The sequence below is a fragment of the Panicum virgatum genome, chromosome 2N (assembly GCF_016808335.1).
Source record: "Panicum virgatum strain AP13 chromosome 2N, P.virgatum_v5, whole genome shotgun sequence".
Classification (NCBI taxonomy): domain Eukaryota; kingdom Viridiplantae; phylum Streptophyta; class Magnoliopsida; order Poales; family Poaceae; genus Panicum; species Panicum virgatum.
In genome coordinates, this window is record NC_053146.1 from 32053874 (window position 1) to 32072716 (window position 18843).

The following is an 18843-nucleotide window of genomic DNA, read 5'->3' on the forward strand; positions in this document are numbered from 1 at the left end:
GGAACTCCGTAGTACTTTGCTACTCTGAACATGGTTTGTAATAAATTTCCTTTCAGCTGCAATCACTCTGAGATGTATGAAATATTCTGTGTTGTAATCTCTGGGCTCACCTTCGTGTGAGTGTTGTCTGCTGATCCTGGAATAGCGTGGCTTTTATCGAGGCTTCACTCGAGGAACTACCGGTGAGTGCCAATTTGGGTCAGAGTTGCTTAGCAACAAAGATCAGTGCACCCGGGCCCAGTAGTTTTGGGTGGTTCCGCCACATCCACCATTCTAAATCTTCTTACCCTTGAACCCCTTACATTATGGAGAAACTCTCATGATCATTGTCTCAGAAGGTAAGCAATCATTAGAAGGTTTTCTTAACTTGACAATATATGTATATACTTTGCTAGCCTCACCTATAGCCCCACTTTATACTTGAGAGACTTTTGGGAGATGAGAGTTTGCAAATAATAATAGGATAGCCACTTATATCGAGAGTCATGAAAGGACTTGTGCAAGAATTTTTGGTCTAACCTTTGTTGCAGGGTATTTTGCTTCTAAAAACTAAAAAAAAGGAAAGAAAAAACCTCCAAGGATGGCAAGAAAAGCAAGTGTTGTCGATATTCAAGTTGCCGGTTAGAGGTAAGAGTCGTGGAGTAATATTGGATGAGTTTTTAAATGCCCATGATATGATTATCCTCACTGTTCGTCTGACCTTTGTTTGAAGAAATATTGTTTGACTTGTTTGCATAAGTAAATTTTGCAATTTGAGAACTCTCGAGCAACCCATGGAAGGACTTGATGATTTGATTTGCTCGAGGACGAGCAAAAGCTAAGCATGGGGGGAATGTTGGCGCTCCTTAAGTACCCATTTTGTTATACAATTAGGAGTGGTTTTGGTAAATTCTTCGGGATGATTCATGTACTAACCTGCCACTTGGCACCCGAACTTGACCGTTTTCGATTTTGTCCTGGATTTTGGAGCATGTTGTATTTTGGCAGGAAATTGGACATTTTTGGAGATGTTTTGACGAGACCCATGATCACGCAATAACACAAAGAAAGACGAAGGCCAAAGCCCAAGCAAAGGACCAAAGGCCATGATGACTAGAAGCCATGCATATCCACCCTCCAATGAAGCCCAAAGGACAAAGCCCACAAGATGAGATTGAGATACTTCGGGGCTAAGCAAAGCAAATAGAGATTTAAGGAAGGATTCTCCGTCTTATACTTTCCCTCGAAGAAATCTCGATGATAACGACGTCCAACGGGGCGTAATTGTGAAAGGTATAAACTCTAGAAGACTCCAGAAGACTTGGGGAGAAAGGAGGACGCGAGGCGGCGAGAAAATGGGCCAGGCTGGCCGGCCTGGGCCCATTGAGCTGGCCGGCCCAGGCCCTTTCCAGGGAGTCTCGGCCTCCCCTTCGACCTTGGGTTTCCTGAGGCTATTTAAAGACCCCTCCCCCAGGCTCACGAAGAGATCATTCGGGGAGACGACGTCAAGGAGCAGAATCGAGTTAGACACAAGAGAAAGGCGACATCGGAGGCCTCATCGTCCCTCGGCGCCGCTGCAAGTTGGAGGACAGCAAGGGATCCATCCCTTGCCGGAGATTTTCGTCACCATGATCGACTACGCTTCGCCTAGCTTCATGGGGTAAAGTCCTCGTTTGTTCATGGGGTTGTAAGGAGATCTTGAGTTGTAATTGCCGAATCCTTTATGAGATTGATCTATCATGATTCTTGTTGATGATGCTTTGATGCTTAATAGTTTGCGACTTGGCTTTGGGTTTGCTTTGCTCTTGCATGGTTTACTTAGATTACATCAACTATCGTGTTCTTGTTGATTCGTTACTGATTATCCTCGTGTAGTGACAGTATGCGGGAGGGAAAGGTTTTGATCTTGGAACACACCTTTGGTAGATTAGATCCGTTCTTCGTAGCTTGGCGATTACATCTCTAGTGATCCTAGACCCTATGGACAAATGCTCTTCATATCTTGTGCACACACCTATCATTGCTCACTAGTCTAGATTAGATTAGATTGGTTAGATTAGATCTATTTCACACTCAATCACTCAATATAGATCTTTTACCAACATCATTAGTGCTTAGTTAAGCATAGTAACACACTTGTTCCGTGGATTGATAAACCTTGGGGGAATACTCTGAGGGAAAAGCTACACGATCCGTGCGCTTGCGGTACGTAAATTGGCGCTCTAAGGAGCGTCAACACTCTCCTCTCTCTTGCTCTCTTAGCTAGGTAGTGGAGCTAGGCTAGTTCTCTTTAGCGAGCAAGTTGTCCTCGGGGTTGTTGAGCAATCCTCGGCTCCTGGTATGGCTTTGTATCCGACTTGTCAGACTTCTATTCATAATATAGAGTTTTGCCATGGTTGCTTTACTATCTTGATAGTATATCAATCCACGCTTAGTTCATTCATAAGTTATGTTACGGTCTTGGTTAGGCTAGATGATCCGGGTACGGATAGAGGTTCGTGGTGCTTTCGGGCTTGCTCTACTATTTTACTCGTCCATCCGAAGGGTGGGAGATCTGGGGGCACTAGAGTAGTGACTTCATACATGAGTGTGGTGCTCAAGTATGCGGGATCCTTTGGATATGACCGTGCTCCATAGTGTGAATGGGGTAGACGGCAGGTGGTGACAGCCCTGTCCATCCGGTGTAACAGCGGTGTTGCGTTTAGCATACTCCCCGATGTTCGGGTTCGGTGTAGGAGCTCATGCAAAGAGGTAACGGGACTGGATGTACTCCGGTGCGGGACCTTCTCCCAGCTATCCCATTTTCCTGGCACCTGCAGTCCTAACCATGATCTAACATGACCCCAGCTTTGGATAGAAGCACTAGGACATCTAACCTAGCCTAAGCTCCAGCTGACTTGACGTAGGATAGAGTAGTTCTTTAGTTTAATAGTTTCTCTCCTTTATTCCTTCCTCTTGGAGTGTGGATGTGTGCTGTGTTGCATTACCCTTGCTTATTCTTTATATGTACTTACCCCTGTTAGAGTATTGCCTATTGCTTGAGGCACAATGTCATGGTTAATGTTGAGTACAATACCTTTGCCGCTGCCATCCTTTGGGACACAAATAAATGACGATACCCTTACTCTCCGGGTGAAATGCTACAACAGTATATCCATGCACTTGCGGATCCATCTGTAATCGTATTGATTATACCACGAGAGTGGCACCCCTTGGGTGCAGTTGCTAGGATGGGTTCGGTGCCCTGATTTCTAGTGATTGCACCAAGGACTGCCAACAGGCATTTCTGGCTTTGTTGCTAAGGATTAACCATTCCTAGTGATTGTGCTAAGAAATTTCAACAAGCATTTCTGGCACCGTTACAGGGGACGGTATGTGAACAAAGATATTGTGCTAATTTTAACTTAGACCTTGTACTCAGGATATAGTCTTTACTCTTTCAGGCTAATGTCACTTTATGTCTTCTTTTATTTTTGATTTGAAAAGAAGACAAGGGTAGTGTATGACCGGTTTCTCCTTGTCGGAAAACTACACAGACAATACAGAGAGGCTCGTGAGAAGGGCACAACCTCGCGTCGTTCCTCCTCTCGCTATCCTCCCGGCACAGGAATCCATTTCGGAAGCACCACTGGTTCTTGAGGCTATTGCTGAAAAGACTCTCCGCGAGTTCTCCGTCCCCTCCACCGACAATGTGGCCACTGGCCCCAACATCAATGTCGGCGATGTGAACTTCGAGCTCAAATCAAGCCTCATCAACATGGTGCAGGCTAGCCCATTCTGTGGCAAGCCGAACGAGGACGCAAATGCACATTTGCAGAATTTTCTGTAGGTCTGCGACTCCGTTGTTATATGGGGTGTCGCTGCTGACGTTGTTAAGCTTCATCTGTTTCCCTTTTCTCTCCTAGGGAAGGCGAAACAGTGGTTTTATAAAGAAAAGAACATCGACACCTGGGCCAAATGCTCCAAGGCGTTCCTCGCAAAATTCTTCCCGCTGGGCAAAACAAATGCCCTGCGCGGGTGAATTTCATGTTTCCAGCAGACAGGGATGGAATCCATCCCAGAAGCTTGGGAGAGGCTGCAGGAATACATCCTGGCCTGTCATCATCATGGCATGGACGAGTGGCTCATCCTGCAAAGCTTCTACAACGGGCTCACAATGACATCTCGAGCCAACATTGATGCTGCTGCTGGAGGAGCCTTCCTCGACCTGACTATCGCCAAAGCAAAAGAATTGGTCGAGAAGATGGTCTCCAATCAAGGGTGGAGCGATGAACGACTCCAACCACGCACCAACGGCACGCATACCATCAAGGAGATGGATATGATTGTTGCCAAATTGGACCTCCTACTGAAGCATCTCGGCGAAAGGGCCGAATTCAAGAAGCATAGAGAAAACTATGCTCGTGCCATGGAATCACACTTCACGTGCGAAGTCTGTGGTAATGAAGGACACTCGGGGAATGACTGCCCCGAAACCCACGAAGATTGCGCCTACCTCAACAACAACAACAACAACAACGGGTTCCATCTACAACAAGGAGGCCAGGGGTGGAACCAGCCATGTCCACCTTTTCAGGGAGGTAATAACTACAATCCTTCTGATAATTCGAATTTCAATTCAAACCAACCTCCCTTGAGAGAACTTGTTCTTGGCCAAGTTAAAATCAACAAAAATATAAATAAAAAGATTTTGGCCAATGACAAATCCCTGGAAAGTTTAAATGTTAAGCTTGAAGCGTTGTCTTCTACTCTTAAAAACTAGTTAAGTTTCAACAAAATGATCGAAACCCAGCTTTCACAAATTGCTGCTTCATCACCTGCTGTTGAGAGCGGGAAGATCCCGGGGCAACCCGAGTCTCCCGTTGAAAATGTCAGCATGGTGTCTACCGGACGGGATAACTCATCCTGGAGGCCACCACACAATAACCATGCAGGTAGGTACTATCCCCCAAGGAACGACATTTGGGATGGCATGGTGGCAGCGGTGCATGAGGATCCAGGGGTCCCCATGATCAGTAGCTCGATCTACATCAAACACTTCGAGCGATGCCTATGCGATCTGGGGGCAAGCGTGAATATAATGCCCAAGGTAATATATGAAGCACTTGAATATCTTGCTCTTTCCTCCAACAACTATGCTCGTACGGCTTGCAGATTCAACCATTCGGTATCCCGAAGGGATAGCCGAACACGTTTTCGTACAAGTACGAGACTCCTTCATCCATGTCGACTTTGTGGTAATGGATATGGAGGGCGACCTCAGAGTCGACCTCGTACTTGGGCGACCTTTTCTAAGGTCTGCCAAGGCAAGGATCGATGTCGAGAAGGGAGAAATCCGTTTCCGTGTCGGAAGGGAGGATATGTTTTTCAGGTTCAAGAAGAAGGAAGAGTAGCGCTTCATGATCCAACAAGACAGTGAAGGGCAAGCACTCTGGGGTGCACCAGAATCCCAGCCAGAACAACGACCCTCCGCACCTAAAAGAAAGAAGGTCGAGAGTTCGGCCTTGTCCAGTTCTCCAGGACAAGCCGACGAATGGTAAGAATGATGGAGAAAAGTTGTGCACATCCGACTTTAAATGACGCGCCCTTGCCAAAGGTAAATTGGTATTTATCTCATATTTGCTTTCTCCGCTTTTCAACATTTTCTTTGCAACTTATTTGTTTTTCTCCACTGCATGTTTGAAATTTTCAAAATTGTTTTCTGCATGCTAGAATTTTTCTAGCATTTTTCCCTTTTTACAAAAAATACCAAAAATATTTTCTGAGTTTTTAATCCTTTGGGGAAAATAATGTGGACATCTTTTCGAGCAAAATTTTGGCCGTGCACCATATTTTCAAAGAACTTAACCATTGAGGAACCACCAGGCTGAAGGGGGACACCAAGGGGGCCACCCTGGGGTCCATAGCCGTTGTGGCTTGCCTCTCCTCTAGTGCACGCGCCATCTTCTCCTTAAATAGGGGCCACGAGGGGTGTTGAGCTCTCTCATACTCACACACTCACTCACACTCCCTCTCACACATTCTTGCTCGGGTTTCCTTTGGATTTTGACTCAAGTTTGATTGCAGGAACTCTCTCTGTCTCATTTCTTTGCTGCAAGATTGATCACATTTTTGGAGGAACAACTTTTGGGTAAGAGTTTCATTTTCATTTCACTAACATAACCCGAATCGAGTTGTTCTCGTTCGTTCTTATTTGCTCTTATTGCAAGCATGAAGGGTGTAGGTCGGAAACTTTCCGGAGCTATCAAGAAGATGATAGGGTCAAGCTCATCTCGTTCACGGGGTGGGTCGAGCTCCCGTCATTCCCCTGAACCTACACCAACGCCGACCATGATGGACAATGAGCAAGACGAACAAGAGGAACAAATAGAGGAGCAAGCTAAAGAACCACAAGCCGAGGACATGGAAATAGATGAAGATGATGCACCGTACCTCGAATTGCAAGATGACCGCGAGCGTCAAGCCTACGCCATGATCAAGAATCGAAGCTTTGGTCATACCAGAGCCTTCGATCCGGACCTTCTCCAAAAAAATAGGTATGGACGTTGACTTCGCTTGTGTTTGGCATGCGGTTGGTTGGGATGGTTTTGTGCCCATTGAGTAGAATGGTTCTCGTCTCCTCAACATCCAGTTTCTTTGCACTCTTTGGGAGGTGGACGATGGTGTTTCTTTCCGACTTTTTGGAGTTGAACACTATTTTAATTGGAGAAATTTCAGTCACCTCCTTGGTTTTAGCGCGCGCTTGCCGATTTCCCTTGCAAAAGCTTGCCGCGGTTTTGATCGACATGAGTTTTGGGGATTGATTTCGGGTCAAGTTGTTCATGGCAAGTTTGCACCTCGGTGCAATGACACTCAAAATCTGACTCTTCGTTTGATGCACAAGTGGGTGGCTATCACTCTCTTTCCAAGAGATGATCCACGACCAGCATGGAACGATGAGTTGATGATATTATACGCCATGGTCAACAAAATCCGAATCCCCCCCGCACAAGCAATGGTTAAGCAATGGCTCACAAATTTTCGGATGATGGGTCCTATTGAATGCACTTCTTTGGTTACCCGCATCGCATCAAACATGGGAATCTTAGATGGGAACCCCGTTCCCTTCATTGAGGAGCCACGTGTTATGATCGATGAGGCGTACTTGGTTCATGGCCACACGCTCAAGAAAGGCCCGAATGACTCATTGATTTTCTTTTCCCTTGGTTATGCAAATGAAATCCTGTTGCCAAATGCGGGGTATCATTTGTATAACTACCGTTTGCTAACCATCCCTCTTGTTCCACAAGAGAAGAGCCGCCGGCATAGTATTTCTGGTCTTCCTGGCAGGGTTAAAAGAAGCAGGGCCAGAAGGGAGGAATTCATGCAGCAGCAACCTCAGCCTCAACCACAACAATATGAGGCTGGAGGTTCGTCATGGCTGAGTGCTAGCTCCACCGAGTGGGCACGGCAGGCCTCAGGGCACCGGTCCACCAGTTCCATCTCCAGCGGACCCCCGCGACGTACAGCTTTGTCCAGAGGCTTCGCCACTCTGACTCGGCAGATGGGCGAGCTGAACGTGCGCACTACCAACATCGACGAGTCGCTGGGCCAGCACATCGAGTCAACTCAAAACTGGCAGTGAAACACAGGCGAGAAGATCCGCAACCTGGAGCAGCAACAGCAGCAATCCCAGGAGGAGTGGAGGGCCTACTACCATTGGGCTGGGTTTAATCCCAACTAGTAGCAGTGAGCATGAAGCTAGCTTAGGGGAGGACCCCCATGAGAGGTACCTTGTATCAAACTCTGCCTTTACTGCTTTCCAAAACCATGCATGAAACCAAACAAAAATTTGCAAAATTCTGAAAATCCATAAAAATTTACATAACTAAAATCAAATAAAAATTAGCAAAACCCATAAAAACCCAAAAATATTTACTTGCTTTCCAGTATGTGTAGTAAGCATGTGTAATTTTTCCTTGTTGAGATGATGAATAGTTGCTTTGTTAGTTCCTTTCTTATGCTTAGTTACAACCTTGTATTCTCCCGAAGTTCTGAGTTTGGTGGCTAGATGTTCAAACCTTAAGCTTGAAACTTGTGGGTAGCGAAAAGCAGAATTCGAATCTAGGTTGTTGTGGGTTATGATATGGCTGAAAAGAGTTGCTATGATCTTCTCCTACGTGATGCTTGATATCCGGAGTATTTCTTTTCAAAAATGCAAAAATAAAATAAAGTTCCTCGGTGATATGCAATTCCTATCCAGAGCCATATGAGTTACAAGTTTGAAAAGTCTTTTCTACATATGCAACTTGTCTTCTCGTTGAGCTTTGTCAAATTGTTGTGACCCTTTGTGAGAATCACTTCATACGCCCATGATCAAGATCACGTACACGTCCACTCACATGCTATACTTCTACACCTGGAAGATAGAAAGTACATCCCCCATCCATCCACAAATAAAACTCCAAGATGTGCCATGTTTATCTCTTTCCAAAGTTATCATCATAATGTATGGGCTATAGAAAAAGAAATAAAAGATGCATACCCAAAGAAGGTATGCCACATGCCCACAATGCATGTCAAAAAAAAAGAAGAGAAAAGATGCATACCCAAAGAAGGTATGCCACACACCCACAAGATGTGTCAAAAAAAGAGAGAGAGAGAGAGAGAAAAAGGAAATACAGCCCATACCAGAAACATTACAAGGGAAAGAGAATTCATATAAAGGAGTTCTCATCCATCATCCACCAAAAATATCAACACACTTGCACATCTTGATCAAGGCTTATGACTTGTTTCTCCTTTGGATCCGGTCTTTGACTTAGCGAAATATGAGAAGCAAGGTTGCCATCATATCCTCCATACCTACAGATCCACCAAAAAGAAGCCATTAGAAGTGGGATGGAAAAAGAAAGGTGCATAAAAAGGTGTAACACCCTAATTTAAATTTCAGCATTTAATAATAAATTTAATTGGATTTATTTAATTTTCTATGGTTTACTATGTTTAGTCTTGCATTTAATCTAATTTTCGTTCCACAAGTAATTAAAAAAATTGTCATAGTTTAAAATCTTGTGGTTGCATTCATGCTGGTGCATTGTTTTATTTGCTTGAGTGCTAGGGTTGAATTCAAATTTGAATTTGAATTCAATAGATTGAGTGGTGTGGAAATAGAAATAGAAAGGAGTGGAGTTAGAAAAACCCAAACCATCTCAAACCAGCCCAACAACCCAACCCGCTCGGCCCACTCCTTCCCTGCTGGCCCAAACCTCAGCGCCAGCCAAGCCCGCCACCTCCTCTTCTTCCCTTCTCCACAGGCCCAGCAACTCGCCCGGCCCAGCAAGCTGCGCGCTTCCCCGTCCTGGCTCACCGCGCGTGCGACTGACAGGGAATGGCCCACCGGTCAGCTTTGTCTTCTCCCCTTTTCCTTTCTCCTTCCCCGCGCCGGCCCGACTCTGCTCCGCCCGCGCTACACCCGCTGCCCGTGGACCTCCAACTCCGCGAGCCCCACTAGCCAGCCACACCCTGCCCTTTCCTTCCAGAAACGCCACCACCCGAGTCGTATCGCGCAACCACCGGGGTGCGATCCATTTTTCTTGCGCAGCCCGATCCCGGCCGCGATCTCCGCCGAGATCATGCCAGGGCACAACTGCCCCACGATCCTGGCACCCTCCTTTATCTATCCTGGCAGCCCTGCGCCAGCACATTCTCCTTCCACGCCATAAGAGCTGGCCTTTGCACCCCCAGCACCATCGCAACACCTTGCTCCACCGTGCCGAAGCTCTACGCCGCCGTGCTAACGCCGCCTCACTGCCTCCCGAACCACCACAAGCCCCGCAGGAGCTCCGCCGTGCTTCCAGGAGACCACCCGCATGCTCCTTCCCCGTCTCTGAGACCTGTAGCGCGAAGATTATTTTTGAGCAGCACCGCCAGTGAGTCTCTGCGCCGCCGCGATTACTCGCCGCCGCCAATCCCCCGGCCACGCTGACCCCTTGTACACCTCCACAGGAACACATCGCATCGATTCGAGGAGATCCAGGAGCCCAGAATCACCCCGCGTCGACCTCGTCACCGTGCTCCGCCCAGCGCCGCCGCTGGTCCACGCCGCCGACCACCCTGCGTGCCGTTCCAGTCTGATACGAGCCCTCAGTAAGCTTCAGCACAGTCCCCTCTACCTTTTTCGCTAGTTGACTAGGCCCGTAGCCCGTGTCCGAGGCCGGAATGCCACACGCCGGCGACTCCCGCCATGCAGACCCACCGCCGCCACCACTCTCGCCGCCCAGAGCACCCCCAAACCCAGCTTAGTCCATAGGTGGATTACGCATGATGTGCTGATCCTTCCTGACCTAAACCCCAGTCGAATCGACCCCCGGAGCACCAAGTTCGGGGAACTCCGGTGAGTCCCAGAGTCGCGCCGCCACGGAATCAAGTCACTGGTGGCCGACACCGCCTTCCCCGCGCGAGGTTTGATCCTAGATGTTAGATCTGAAACCGACGCACGAGATTAGATCATCATACCCCATCGATCTGGATCGCCCGATCGCGATCCGATGGCCCATATCCAGTTTGACCCGCGGTGTAACGGTCAGCGCTGCCACTTTTGCATAAGAGTCCCTCGGTTTCTTTGAAATAAACCCGCAGTCCATAGTAGTTCAAAAGTAATTCAAGTTAAGCCCCTGCTTTTACGTTTTAAACCCTGAACTCTCCAGAAATTGAACCAGCCATCCCTGGACGTGCAGTTTTGCGCGTTAGCCCCTGAATCTATAGGTTAATTATGTTTAAGTCCCTGGTTTTTGCCCAGACCCCCTTGTAGCTCAGTTTTTCTCGCAGATAGGTCCCTGGATCTTGTTTTAAGCGTAGTTTTCACGTTCTAGCTCCGTTTTATGTGTTCTTTATGTCCACGCGATCATTGTAACACGTAGAATAGTTATAGCTTGGTTTTCCTTGCTGTTTTTATTTATTGTTGTACTGTTTCTTAGTGTTAGCCTTTGTTTGCACGTATGTTTATATTGTTGCCTTGTTTCTGGCCATGTGTTCGTGAGTAGACATTGAGCTACCGGAGGAGCCCCAGTACCAGTACCTGGAGCAGCCACCGTCTTCAGAGTAGTTTGAGCAGCAGGAGTAGTTTGAGGAAGGCAAGTATAACATGAACACCAACCATCACATTTAAATACAATTTCATACTGCATTTTAATATTGTTTGCCTATAAGGACTTTCCTAGCCACTTTATATCCTTTATAAATATCCCTTGGGTTGCATTTTGGTTAGCTGTGCTAGGTGCTGCGCTATAACACACTTGGTCCTTTTTAATTAATTTGATTAATGGTATATGCAACTTAATTATGGGAGTGGCCATTTGAGTGGCTCACGTCTCGTTAAAAATTTGTTTTTATAGAAACTTGGTTTAGGGGGCTCCCACTGTGTTTTGTGCTAGCTACTCTCCATAAGGACCGTACGTCATTAGAGAGACAACCTGGGACAACCGCGCAACCACAAGACTAGTTGCAACTTACCTGCGGTAATAATTAGGTCTTTTTGGTTTGGAGTAACTTACCTGCGGTGTAGGGGAGGTAAGCTTCAATGGTCCTTGCTTCTCCGGCTTACTCTGTGCTTGGTCTGTGCCCCATCGTCGCTGATCCACCCTCGCGGTTACTCCATACCAACGAGATTCTTTGTAAAGGCCTCGTAGTATGCTTGGTAGCCATCTCACCTACGGAAGTGTGATGAACAACTAGCGTAGCTCACGACTTGTGGGTAAAGATGTGCAACCTCTGCAGAGTGTAAAACTGGTATACTAGCCGTGCTCACAGGTCATGAGCGGCCCAGATCCACCTTTTGATTAGTGGGGTTACCTTGGTGGTTTGGTTTGGTTCTCAGTAGTATCATAATTAATTTTGATTAATTACTATGTAACTGGGTTTATGGTAATTCATCAACTTGTAGTAAATAGGTGTAATAAAACTTGCCAAGACCTAAAAGCTAATGCAGTCGAGTCAGCCAACCTTAGAGCCTCATAGTTTGTGTTATACTTGTTGAGTACAAGTTGTGTACTCACTCTTGCCTACTCTACTCTTTTTCCTCTTGGGGATACTCTACTGTTGCTCAGTTCCTGCCGACGCGAGGGAGTTTACTCAGAGCTACCAGGAGTACGAGGACTTCTAGGCATTCGTCTCCCAGTCGACGTCCCTATGGTGCCTTGCTTCCGAGAGTTTCTCGTATATGTTTTTACGCTTCAGCTGTATCAGACATTTTGTCATTATTGTAATAAATAACATTCGTACTCGCTTTATTATATCTTTTACGTGATATGTGCTGTGATATATTGTTCATTCTGTTGTATATACGTGTGACTTGATCCTGGCACGTATATGATTGCTCGGTTTATGTCCTTTTATAAACCTGGGTGTTACAAAAGGCCTTGGTGAGGAATGAAACACATTGAGCGATCTGAGAGATCACCCGAGGAACTACAATATTTCTTTTCAAAAACTTTATAAAACCTCCGGATTGACGGTTGAACAAAGGAGTGGTAAGTGGTACTCTACAAGCCGTTCTGACCCTCAGCCGCCAAAGATGAGGATGATGCTATAAGCCCCACAGGAGTAAGGTAAAAGGTGCGAACAAGGCCAACTTATTCAGAATAAAGGTAAGAACACTCGGTTGTGCCTTGGGCATAAGTCAGGAATGCGACATTGTAGCAACTCCTGATCAACAACCTAAGTCTAAAACTTTGCTTGGGACAAGCAAAGGGCTAGCTTGGGGGAGCTGTTGACGGTGCTTAAGTGCCATTTTCACCCGTCAACTATACTCAATAATAAAGGAAAACTGCATGCCTTACTCGCATATTTGTATCACTAACCTTGCTCCACAGTTGTTTTCGAATTTTGTACATTTCAGATGAGCAGGAGCGGAATAAGATGAAAACATGGAGCAGACGCCATACAACTACGCAGAATATTGCGTCCGGCGTTACCCACTTACAAGGAGGGCCATCTGGCAGAGCAAATGGGCGCGCCATGCATAATGCTTACAAGGAAAGATATCAGGGCCCACATGATAGCCTTCCAGGAAAGGATAAGGATGAGAGGCGGCCAGGTGGGGCCGGGGTTGGCCGAACCTGGCCGGCCTCCCGTCCAGGTGCATTTCGAGGAGGAGTCGGGCCCAAGTCTCCTGATTACCTTCCATACATGGATTTGGCGGGAACCGACCTCCACTAGTATAAATAGGGCCCCCTCTCACCCCTCACACACACACACACACACACACACACACACACACACTTTATTCCAATCTCTCCAAGAAGGCTCTCTTCTTTCTTGCTCTCTTAGCTAGGTAGTGGAGCTAGGCTTGTTCTCTTTAGCGAGCAAGTCGTCCTCGAACGTCGGGGAGTACGCTAAACGCAACACCGCTGTTACGCCAGACGGACAGGGGACGACTTGCTCGCTAAGCTAGCTCCACTACCTAGCTAAGAGAGCAAGAAAGAGGAGAGCCTTCTTGGAGAGATTGGAATAAAGTGTGTGTGTGTGTGAGGGGTGAGAGGGGGCCCTATTTATACTAGTGGAGGTCGGTTCCCGCCAAATCCATGTATGGAAGGTAATCAGGAGACTTGGGGCCGACTCCTCCTCGAAATGCACCTGGACGGGAGGCCGGCCAGGTTCGGCCAACCCCGGCCCCACCTGGCCGCCTCTCGTCCTTATCCTTTCCTGGCAGGCTATCATGTGGGCCCTGATATCTTTCCTTGTATGCATTATGCGTGGCGCGCCCATTTGCTCTGCCAGATGGCCCTCCTTGTAAGTGGGTGACGCCGAACGCGATATTCTGCGTAGTTGTATGGCGTCTGCTGCATGTTTTCGTCTTATTCTGCTCCTGCTCATCTGAAATGTACAAAACTCGAAAACAACTATGGAGCAAGGTTAGTGATACAAATATGCGAGTAAGGCATGCGGTTTTCCTTTATTATTGAGTATAGTTGATGGGTGAAAATGGCACTTAAGCACCGTCAACAACTCCCTCAAGCTAGTCCTTTGCTTGTCCCAAGCAAAGTTTTAGACTTAGGTTGTTGATCAGGAGTTGCTACAATGTCGCATTCCTGACTTATGCCCAAGGCACAACCGAGTGTTCTTACCTTTATTCTGAATAAGTTGGCCTTGTTCGCACCTTTTACCTTACTCCTGTGGGGCTTATAGCATCATCCTCATCTTTGGCGGTTGAGGGTCAGAACGGCTTGTAGAGTACAACTTACCACTCCTTTGTTCAACCGTCAATCCGGAGGTTTTATAAAGTTTTTGAAAAGAAATATTGTAGTTCCTCGGGTGATCTCTCAGATCGCTCAATGTGTTTCATTCCTCACCAAGGCCTTTTGTAACACCCAGTTTATAAAAGGACATAAACCGAGCAATCATATACGTGCCAGGATCAAGTCACACGTATATACAACAGAATGAACAATATATCACATCACATATCACGTAAAAGATAGAATAAAGCGAGTACGAATGTTATTTATTACAATAATGACAAAATGTTTGATACAGATGAAGCGTAAAAACATATACGAGAAACTCTCGGAAGCAAGGCGCCACAGGGACGTCGACTGGGAGACGAACGCCTAGAAGTCCTCGTACTCCTGGTAACTCTGAGTGAACTCCCTCGCGTCGGCAGGAACTGAGCAACAGTAGAGTATCCCTAAGAGGAAAAAGAGTAGAGTAGTCAAGAGTGAGTACACAACTTGTACTCAACAAGTATAACACAAACTATGAGGCTCTAAGGTTGGCTGACTCGACTGCATTAGCTTTTAGGTCTTGGCAAGTTTTATTACAACTATTTACTACAAGTTGATGAATTACCATAAACCCAGTTACATAGTAATTAATCAAAATTAATTATGATACTACTAAGAACCAAACCAAACCACCAAGGTAACCCCACTAATCAAAAGGAGGATCTGGGCCGCTCATGACCATGAGCACGGCTAGTATACTAGTTTTACACTCTGCAGAGGTTGCACATCTTTACCCACAAGTCGTGAGCTACGCTAGTTGTTCATCACACTTCCGTAGGTGAGATGGCTACCAAGCATACTACGAGGCCTTTACAAAGAATCTCGTTGGTAAGGAGTAACCGCGAGGGTGGATCGGCGATGATGGGGCACAGACCAAGCATAGACCAAGCCGGAGAAGCAAGGACCATTGAAGCTTACCTCCCCTACACCGCAGGTAAGTTACTCCAAACCAAAAAGACCTAATTATTACCACAAGTCTAGGAGAGGCCGGCCGGTCGGCCTACAAGTTTCAGCGTTAAACTGAAGCAACCTTCCACCGCCATCTAGAGGTGATCAGGAGCGTTCACGAGAAAGGCGGTTGCAAATGGAGGAAATCACAAGCCAGCCAGCCCCACTTTGCCGTGTCTCGTGCTCATCTTCGCACGGTAGCTACGTCAACCGACTGTCTTGCTTACAAATGATGCCCCGGCCAAACACCGACCTCTAGCATCTACAAATAGGCCTCCATCCCTCACTTGTGAGACACACAAAAGGAGTTCTCTCTTCTCAATTTCACTTTCTAGAGTAGGTTAGGTAGTCTGGGAGTTAGAGTCGAGTCGAGCTTGTCTCGGGATTCCAGAGTTGTCATCGGAAGTCGGTATAAGCTCTTGTATCTTTTCCTTTGAAATTTATCAATATAAGTTATCTTCTTTATCTTTTCGAGTCAGCTTTACTTTCCACACTTATTCACCTTTCCAAGTTATCTTGCTTGTGTGCGGAAGTTCATTCCTCTAGCTTAGGCTTTGTATCTTTCTTGTTTATCGGGATCTTACCTTACGGGTTTTCTCGCAAGGACTAGGGAGGCTCAAGTTAGTTCCCTAGGTTGAGGGGTATTTCTCTTGAACGCGCCAAGAGAAATCCTAACACCGAGTACGGACATGGTGTCTGAGCTCAGTGGTAGCTAGAAAGTGTGTTCCACCACATGGAGCCATTGTGGTAGGCGGTAGGTGGTGACACTCCGTCAATTCTCAGCCCCGTCCAATAGCCATATCCCTACTGGACTGAACAATGACCAAGGCACTGATGGCTTTGAGATAAAGATTGGGCTTGTCAACATGGTTCCAGTAAGTCCCTTCTGCGGAAAGGCAATAGAGGATTCCCACGCTCATCTACAGAATTTTCTGGAAGTAAGCAGCATAATCAACCCAAAAGGCACTGCGATGGATAATGTTCATCTTCGACTATTCCCATTCTCTTTGCTTGGGAAAGCAAAGACGTGGTTCTACACCTACAATGACACGTTTGACACTTGGGATGCGTGCTCCAATGCTTTTTTGGTCAAGTACTTTCCGGTGGGCAAAACCAATGCCCTTCATAATAGGATTTCCAGTTTTGAACAACTCTAGGACGAGATTGTCCCGGAAGCCTGGGAACATCTTCAGGAATACATTGCAGCATGCCCACACCATGGCATGGAAGGATGGCTTATCATTCAGAACTTCTTCCATGGCCTGAACCAGCGATCGCAAGATCACATGGACGCAGCAGCGGGAGGAGCATTCCTCTCTCTCGATGTTGCAGGAGCTAAAGTGCTCATCGACAAGATTGCTTCCAACCAGAGTTGGAAGGAAGATAGGCAGCCAGCCCATGCAAAAGAAATATATGAAATTGATAGTGTCAATGTACTGGTAGCCAAGATGGATCTTCTCATGGAAAAGCTAGAATCTCTGCACCAGGTGGTCAACTAGATTACTGAGTCTCAGATGACATGTGAGAAATGTTGCAATATTGGACACTCGGGCAAATCTTGCCCATTCACTCCAAAGGATGAGAACTCCATTGAGAACAATAGTCCCAATAACTCAGACTGTCATCCTCAGCAAGGTTGGAATTCTCTAAGCCCGACCTCCCCTTCGGCCAACAGCAAGGTGTAACACCCTAATTTAATTTTCCGATTTAATAATAACTTTAATTGGCTTTATTTAATTTTCTAAGGATTTAATTTGCATAGCTTGCATTTAATCTAATTTTCGTTGTATAAGTAATTAAAAATTATTTTAGGGTCAACATGTTTGTGCATTCATGCTGGTGCATACTTTTAATTTATTGAGTGTGGTTTGAATTCAAAGTCAAATTTGAATTCAAAAAGTTTGAGTGAGGTTTGCAAAAGAAAAGAGGAAGAAGACCCAGTCCAAACCCAAAACGAGAAACACAACCCAGCCCAAACTGCCAAACCCCAGCCGGCCCATGGCCATCCTTTTCTTTTCTCTGCGCCAGGCCCATCCCACCGGCCCAAGCCAACCCAGGCAACCCAGCCCGCCTTCTCCTCCCTTCCCTCCCGCGTGCGGCCCAGTTCCCTTTTCCTCGGCCCACCCTTTTTTCCCTCACGGCCCGGCCAGCCCTCACCTCCCGCTCGCTCTGCAGCGCGCGCTTCCCCCTCTCACCAGCGACCCCGGGCCCGCCTGCCAGCGACCCTCACTCGCGCCCAGGCCCACACATCGGCGCCCCGCTCCCACGTCCGGCTCCACCAGCCAGCGCCCCGCTCCAGCTCAACCCCGCCTCACACGCACAACACAGCGCCCGGCCCAGCTCGCCTCAGCCTGCGCGAACGCGCTCGCCTGGCCCACATGCGCGGCCCAGCAAACACCCCGCCCCGCGCTCAGCGCCCTCACCCCGCTAGCGCGTTGTCGCCCCGACCCGCCGGTCCCACCTGCCAGCGCTCACGCACGTCGCCCGCGCGCCGCTGTGTCTCTACCAACCCGGGCCCGCTGGTCAGCCCCGTCCCCTTCCTCCGGATCCCGCTCGCGCAACATCCGTGCCCGAAATCCCCGGCGCAGCGGCAGGGGATTTCCCTCCTCGATTGCACTCCGTGATCCCCGGCGGCCGCCTTTATTTGGCCCATGAAGCCTTCCCCTATTCCTTCCCCCACTGCCTGCCTTCCCTTGCACCGCGCAGTACCGCCGCCATCGCCCGACTAGCAGAGGAGCACCTCGCCGTCGATTCCGCCGCCGCAGGTGCCGCTCCGGCCGCGCCGATCCATCCACCAGCATCACCGAAGCCTGCCGCGTTTCGGCCATCAGGTCCAGAAGCCCCGAGGCATCTCCTGGCGACATCTCCAGCGAGCGCCGCCCGCCTCGACCGTTGATCCCCGCCGCCGACCACGCCGCACGGCATCCCCGACCCGAAGCATACCCCGGTGAGCACCAGCGCGGTTCGCTCTGTCGTTTTTCGCTAGCTTGGACGGGCCGTAGCCCCAGGAACCCCCGGACCACGTGCACACCGGCGAGTCATGCCGTGCAGACCCGCCGCCGCCCTTGCACTCGCCACCCAAAGCCTCGGTGAGCCCCGCAGTAACCCTAGGTGGGTTACGCGTGTTGCACCGAACCCACCTGACCCAAGCACGGGTCGATTTGAGGCCTGAAGCATCTAACTCGGTGAAGTCCGGCGCAAGCGCCGCTGCCCGCCGCCGTAGATGCCCGCCGCCGGTGGCCAACGCCGCTGCCCGCGCGCCCAAACGCCCTGATCCTTCCGATCGATGCCCAACGGTCATGATTAGAACCTGAGCCAGCAGATCTGAGCCGCCGGATCGAGATTCAGCGGATCAGATCTAAACATACCCCTTTGCGCTGCTACTTTTGCATAAGAGCCCCTCGGTTTTCTTAGATTCAACCCGCAGTCCGAGTTAGTTCAAAAGAATTTGCAGTTTGACCCAGGTTTTTACTCGGACCCCCCTGACCTTTCTAGATTTAGCGTCTGCAGTCCAAACCTTGAGTTTTTGCACGCTAGCCCTTAGATTTAACTGTCAATTATGTTTAAGCCCTCAGTTTTTGCAGAAAACCCCCTGGAACCTTAGTTTTCTTATAGTTTAGTCCCTGAACCTTGTTTTTAGCCTAGAATATGCGTT

The 18843-nt window shown here is 48.1% G+C and overlaps 2 non-coding genes across 2 annotated transcripts; both read right to left on the bottom strand.

The window, feature by feature from the left end:
• Positions 1–3983: 3983 nt before the first annotated feature.
• Positions 3984–4092, bottom strand: LOC120663136. Its single transcript, XR_005670359.1, has one exon. It is a non-coding gene; the product is annotated as a small nucleolar RNA R71 (small nucleolar RNA).
• Positions 4093–16306: 12214 nt separating this feature from the next.
• Positions 16307–16413, bottom strand: LOC120663141. The gene has a single exon (XR_005670363.1). It is a non-coding gene; the product is annotated as a small nucleolar RNA R71 (small nucleolar RNA).
• Positions 16414–18843: the final 2430 nt, after the last annotated feature.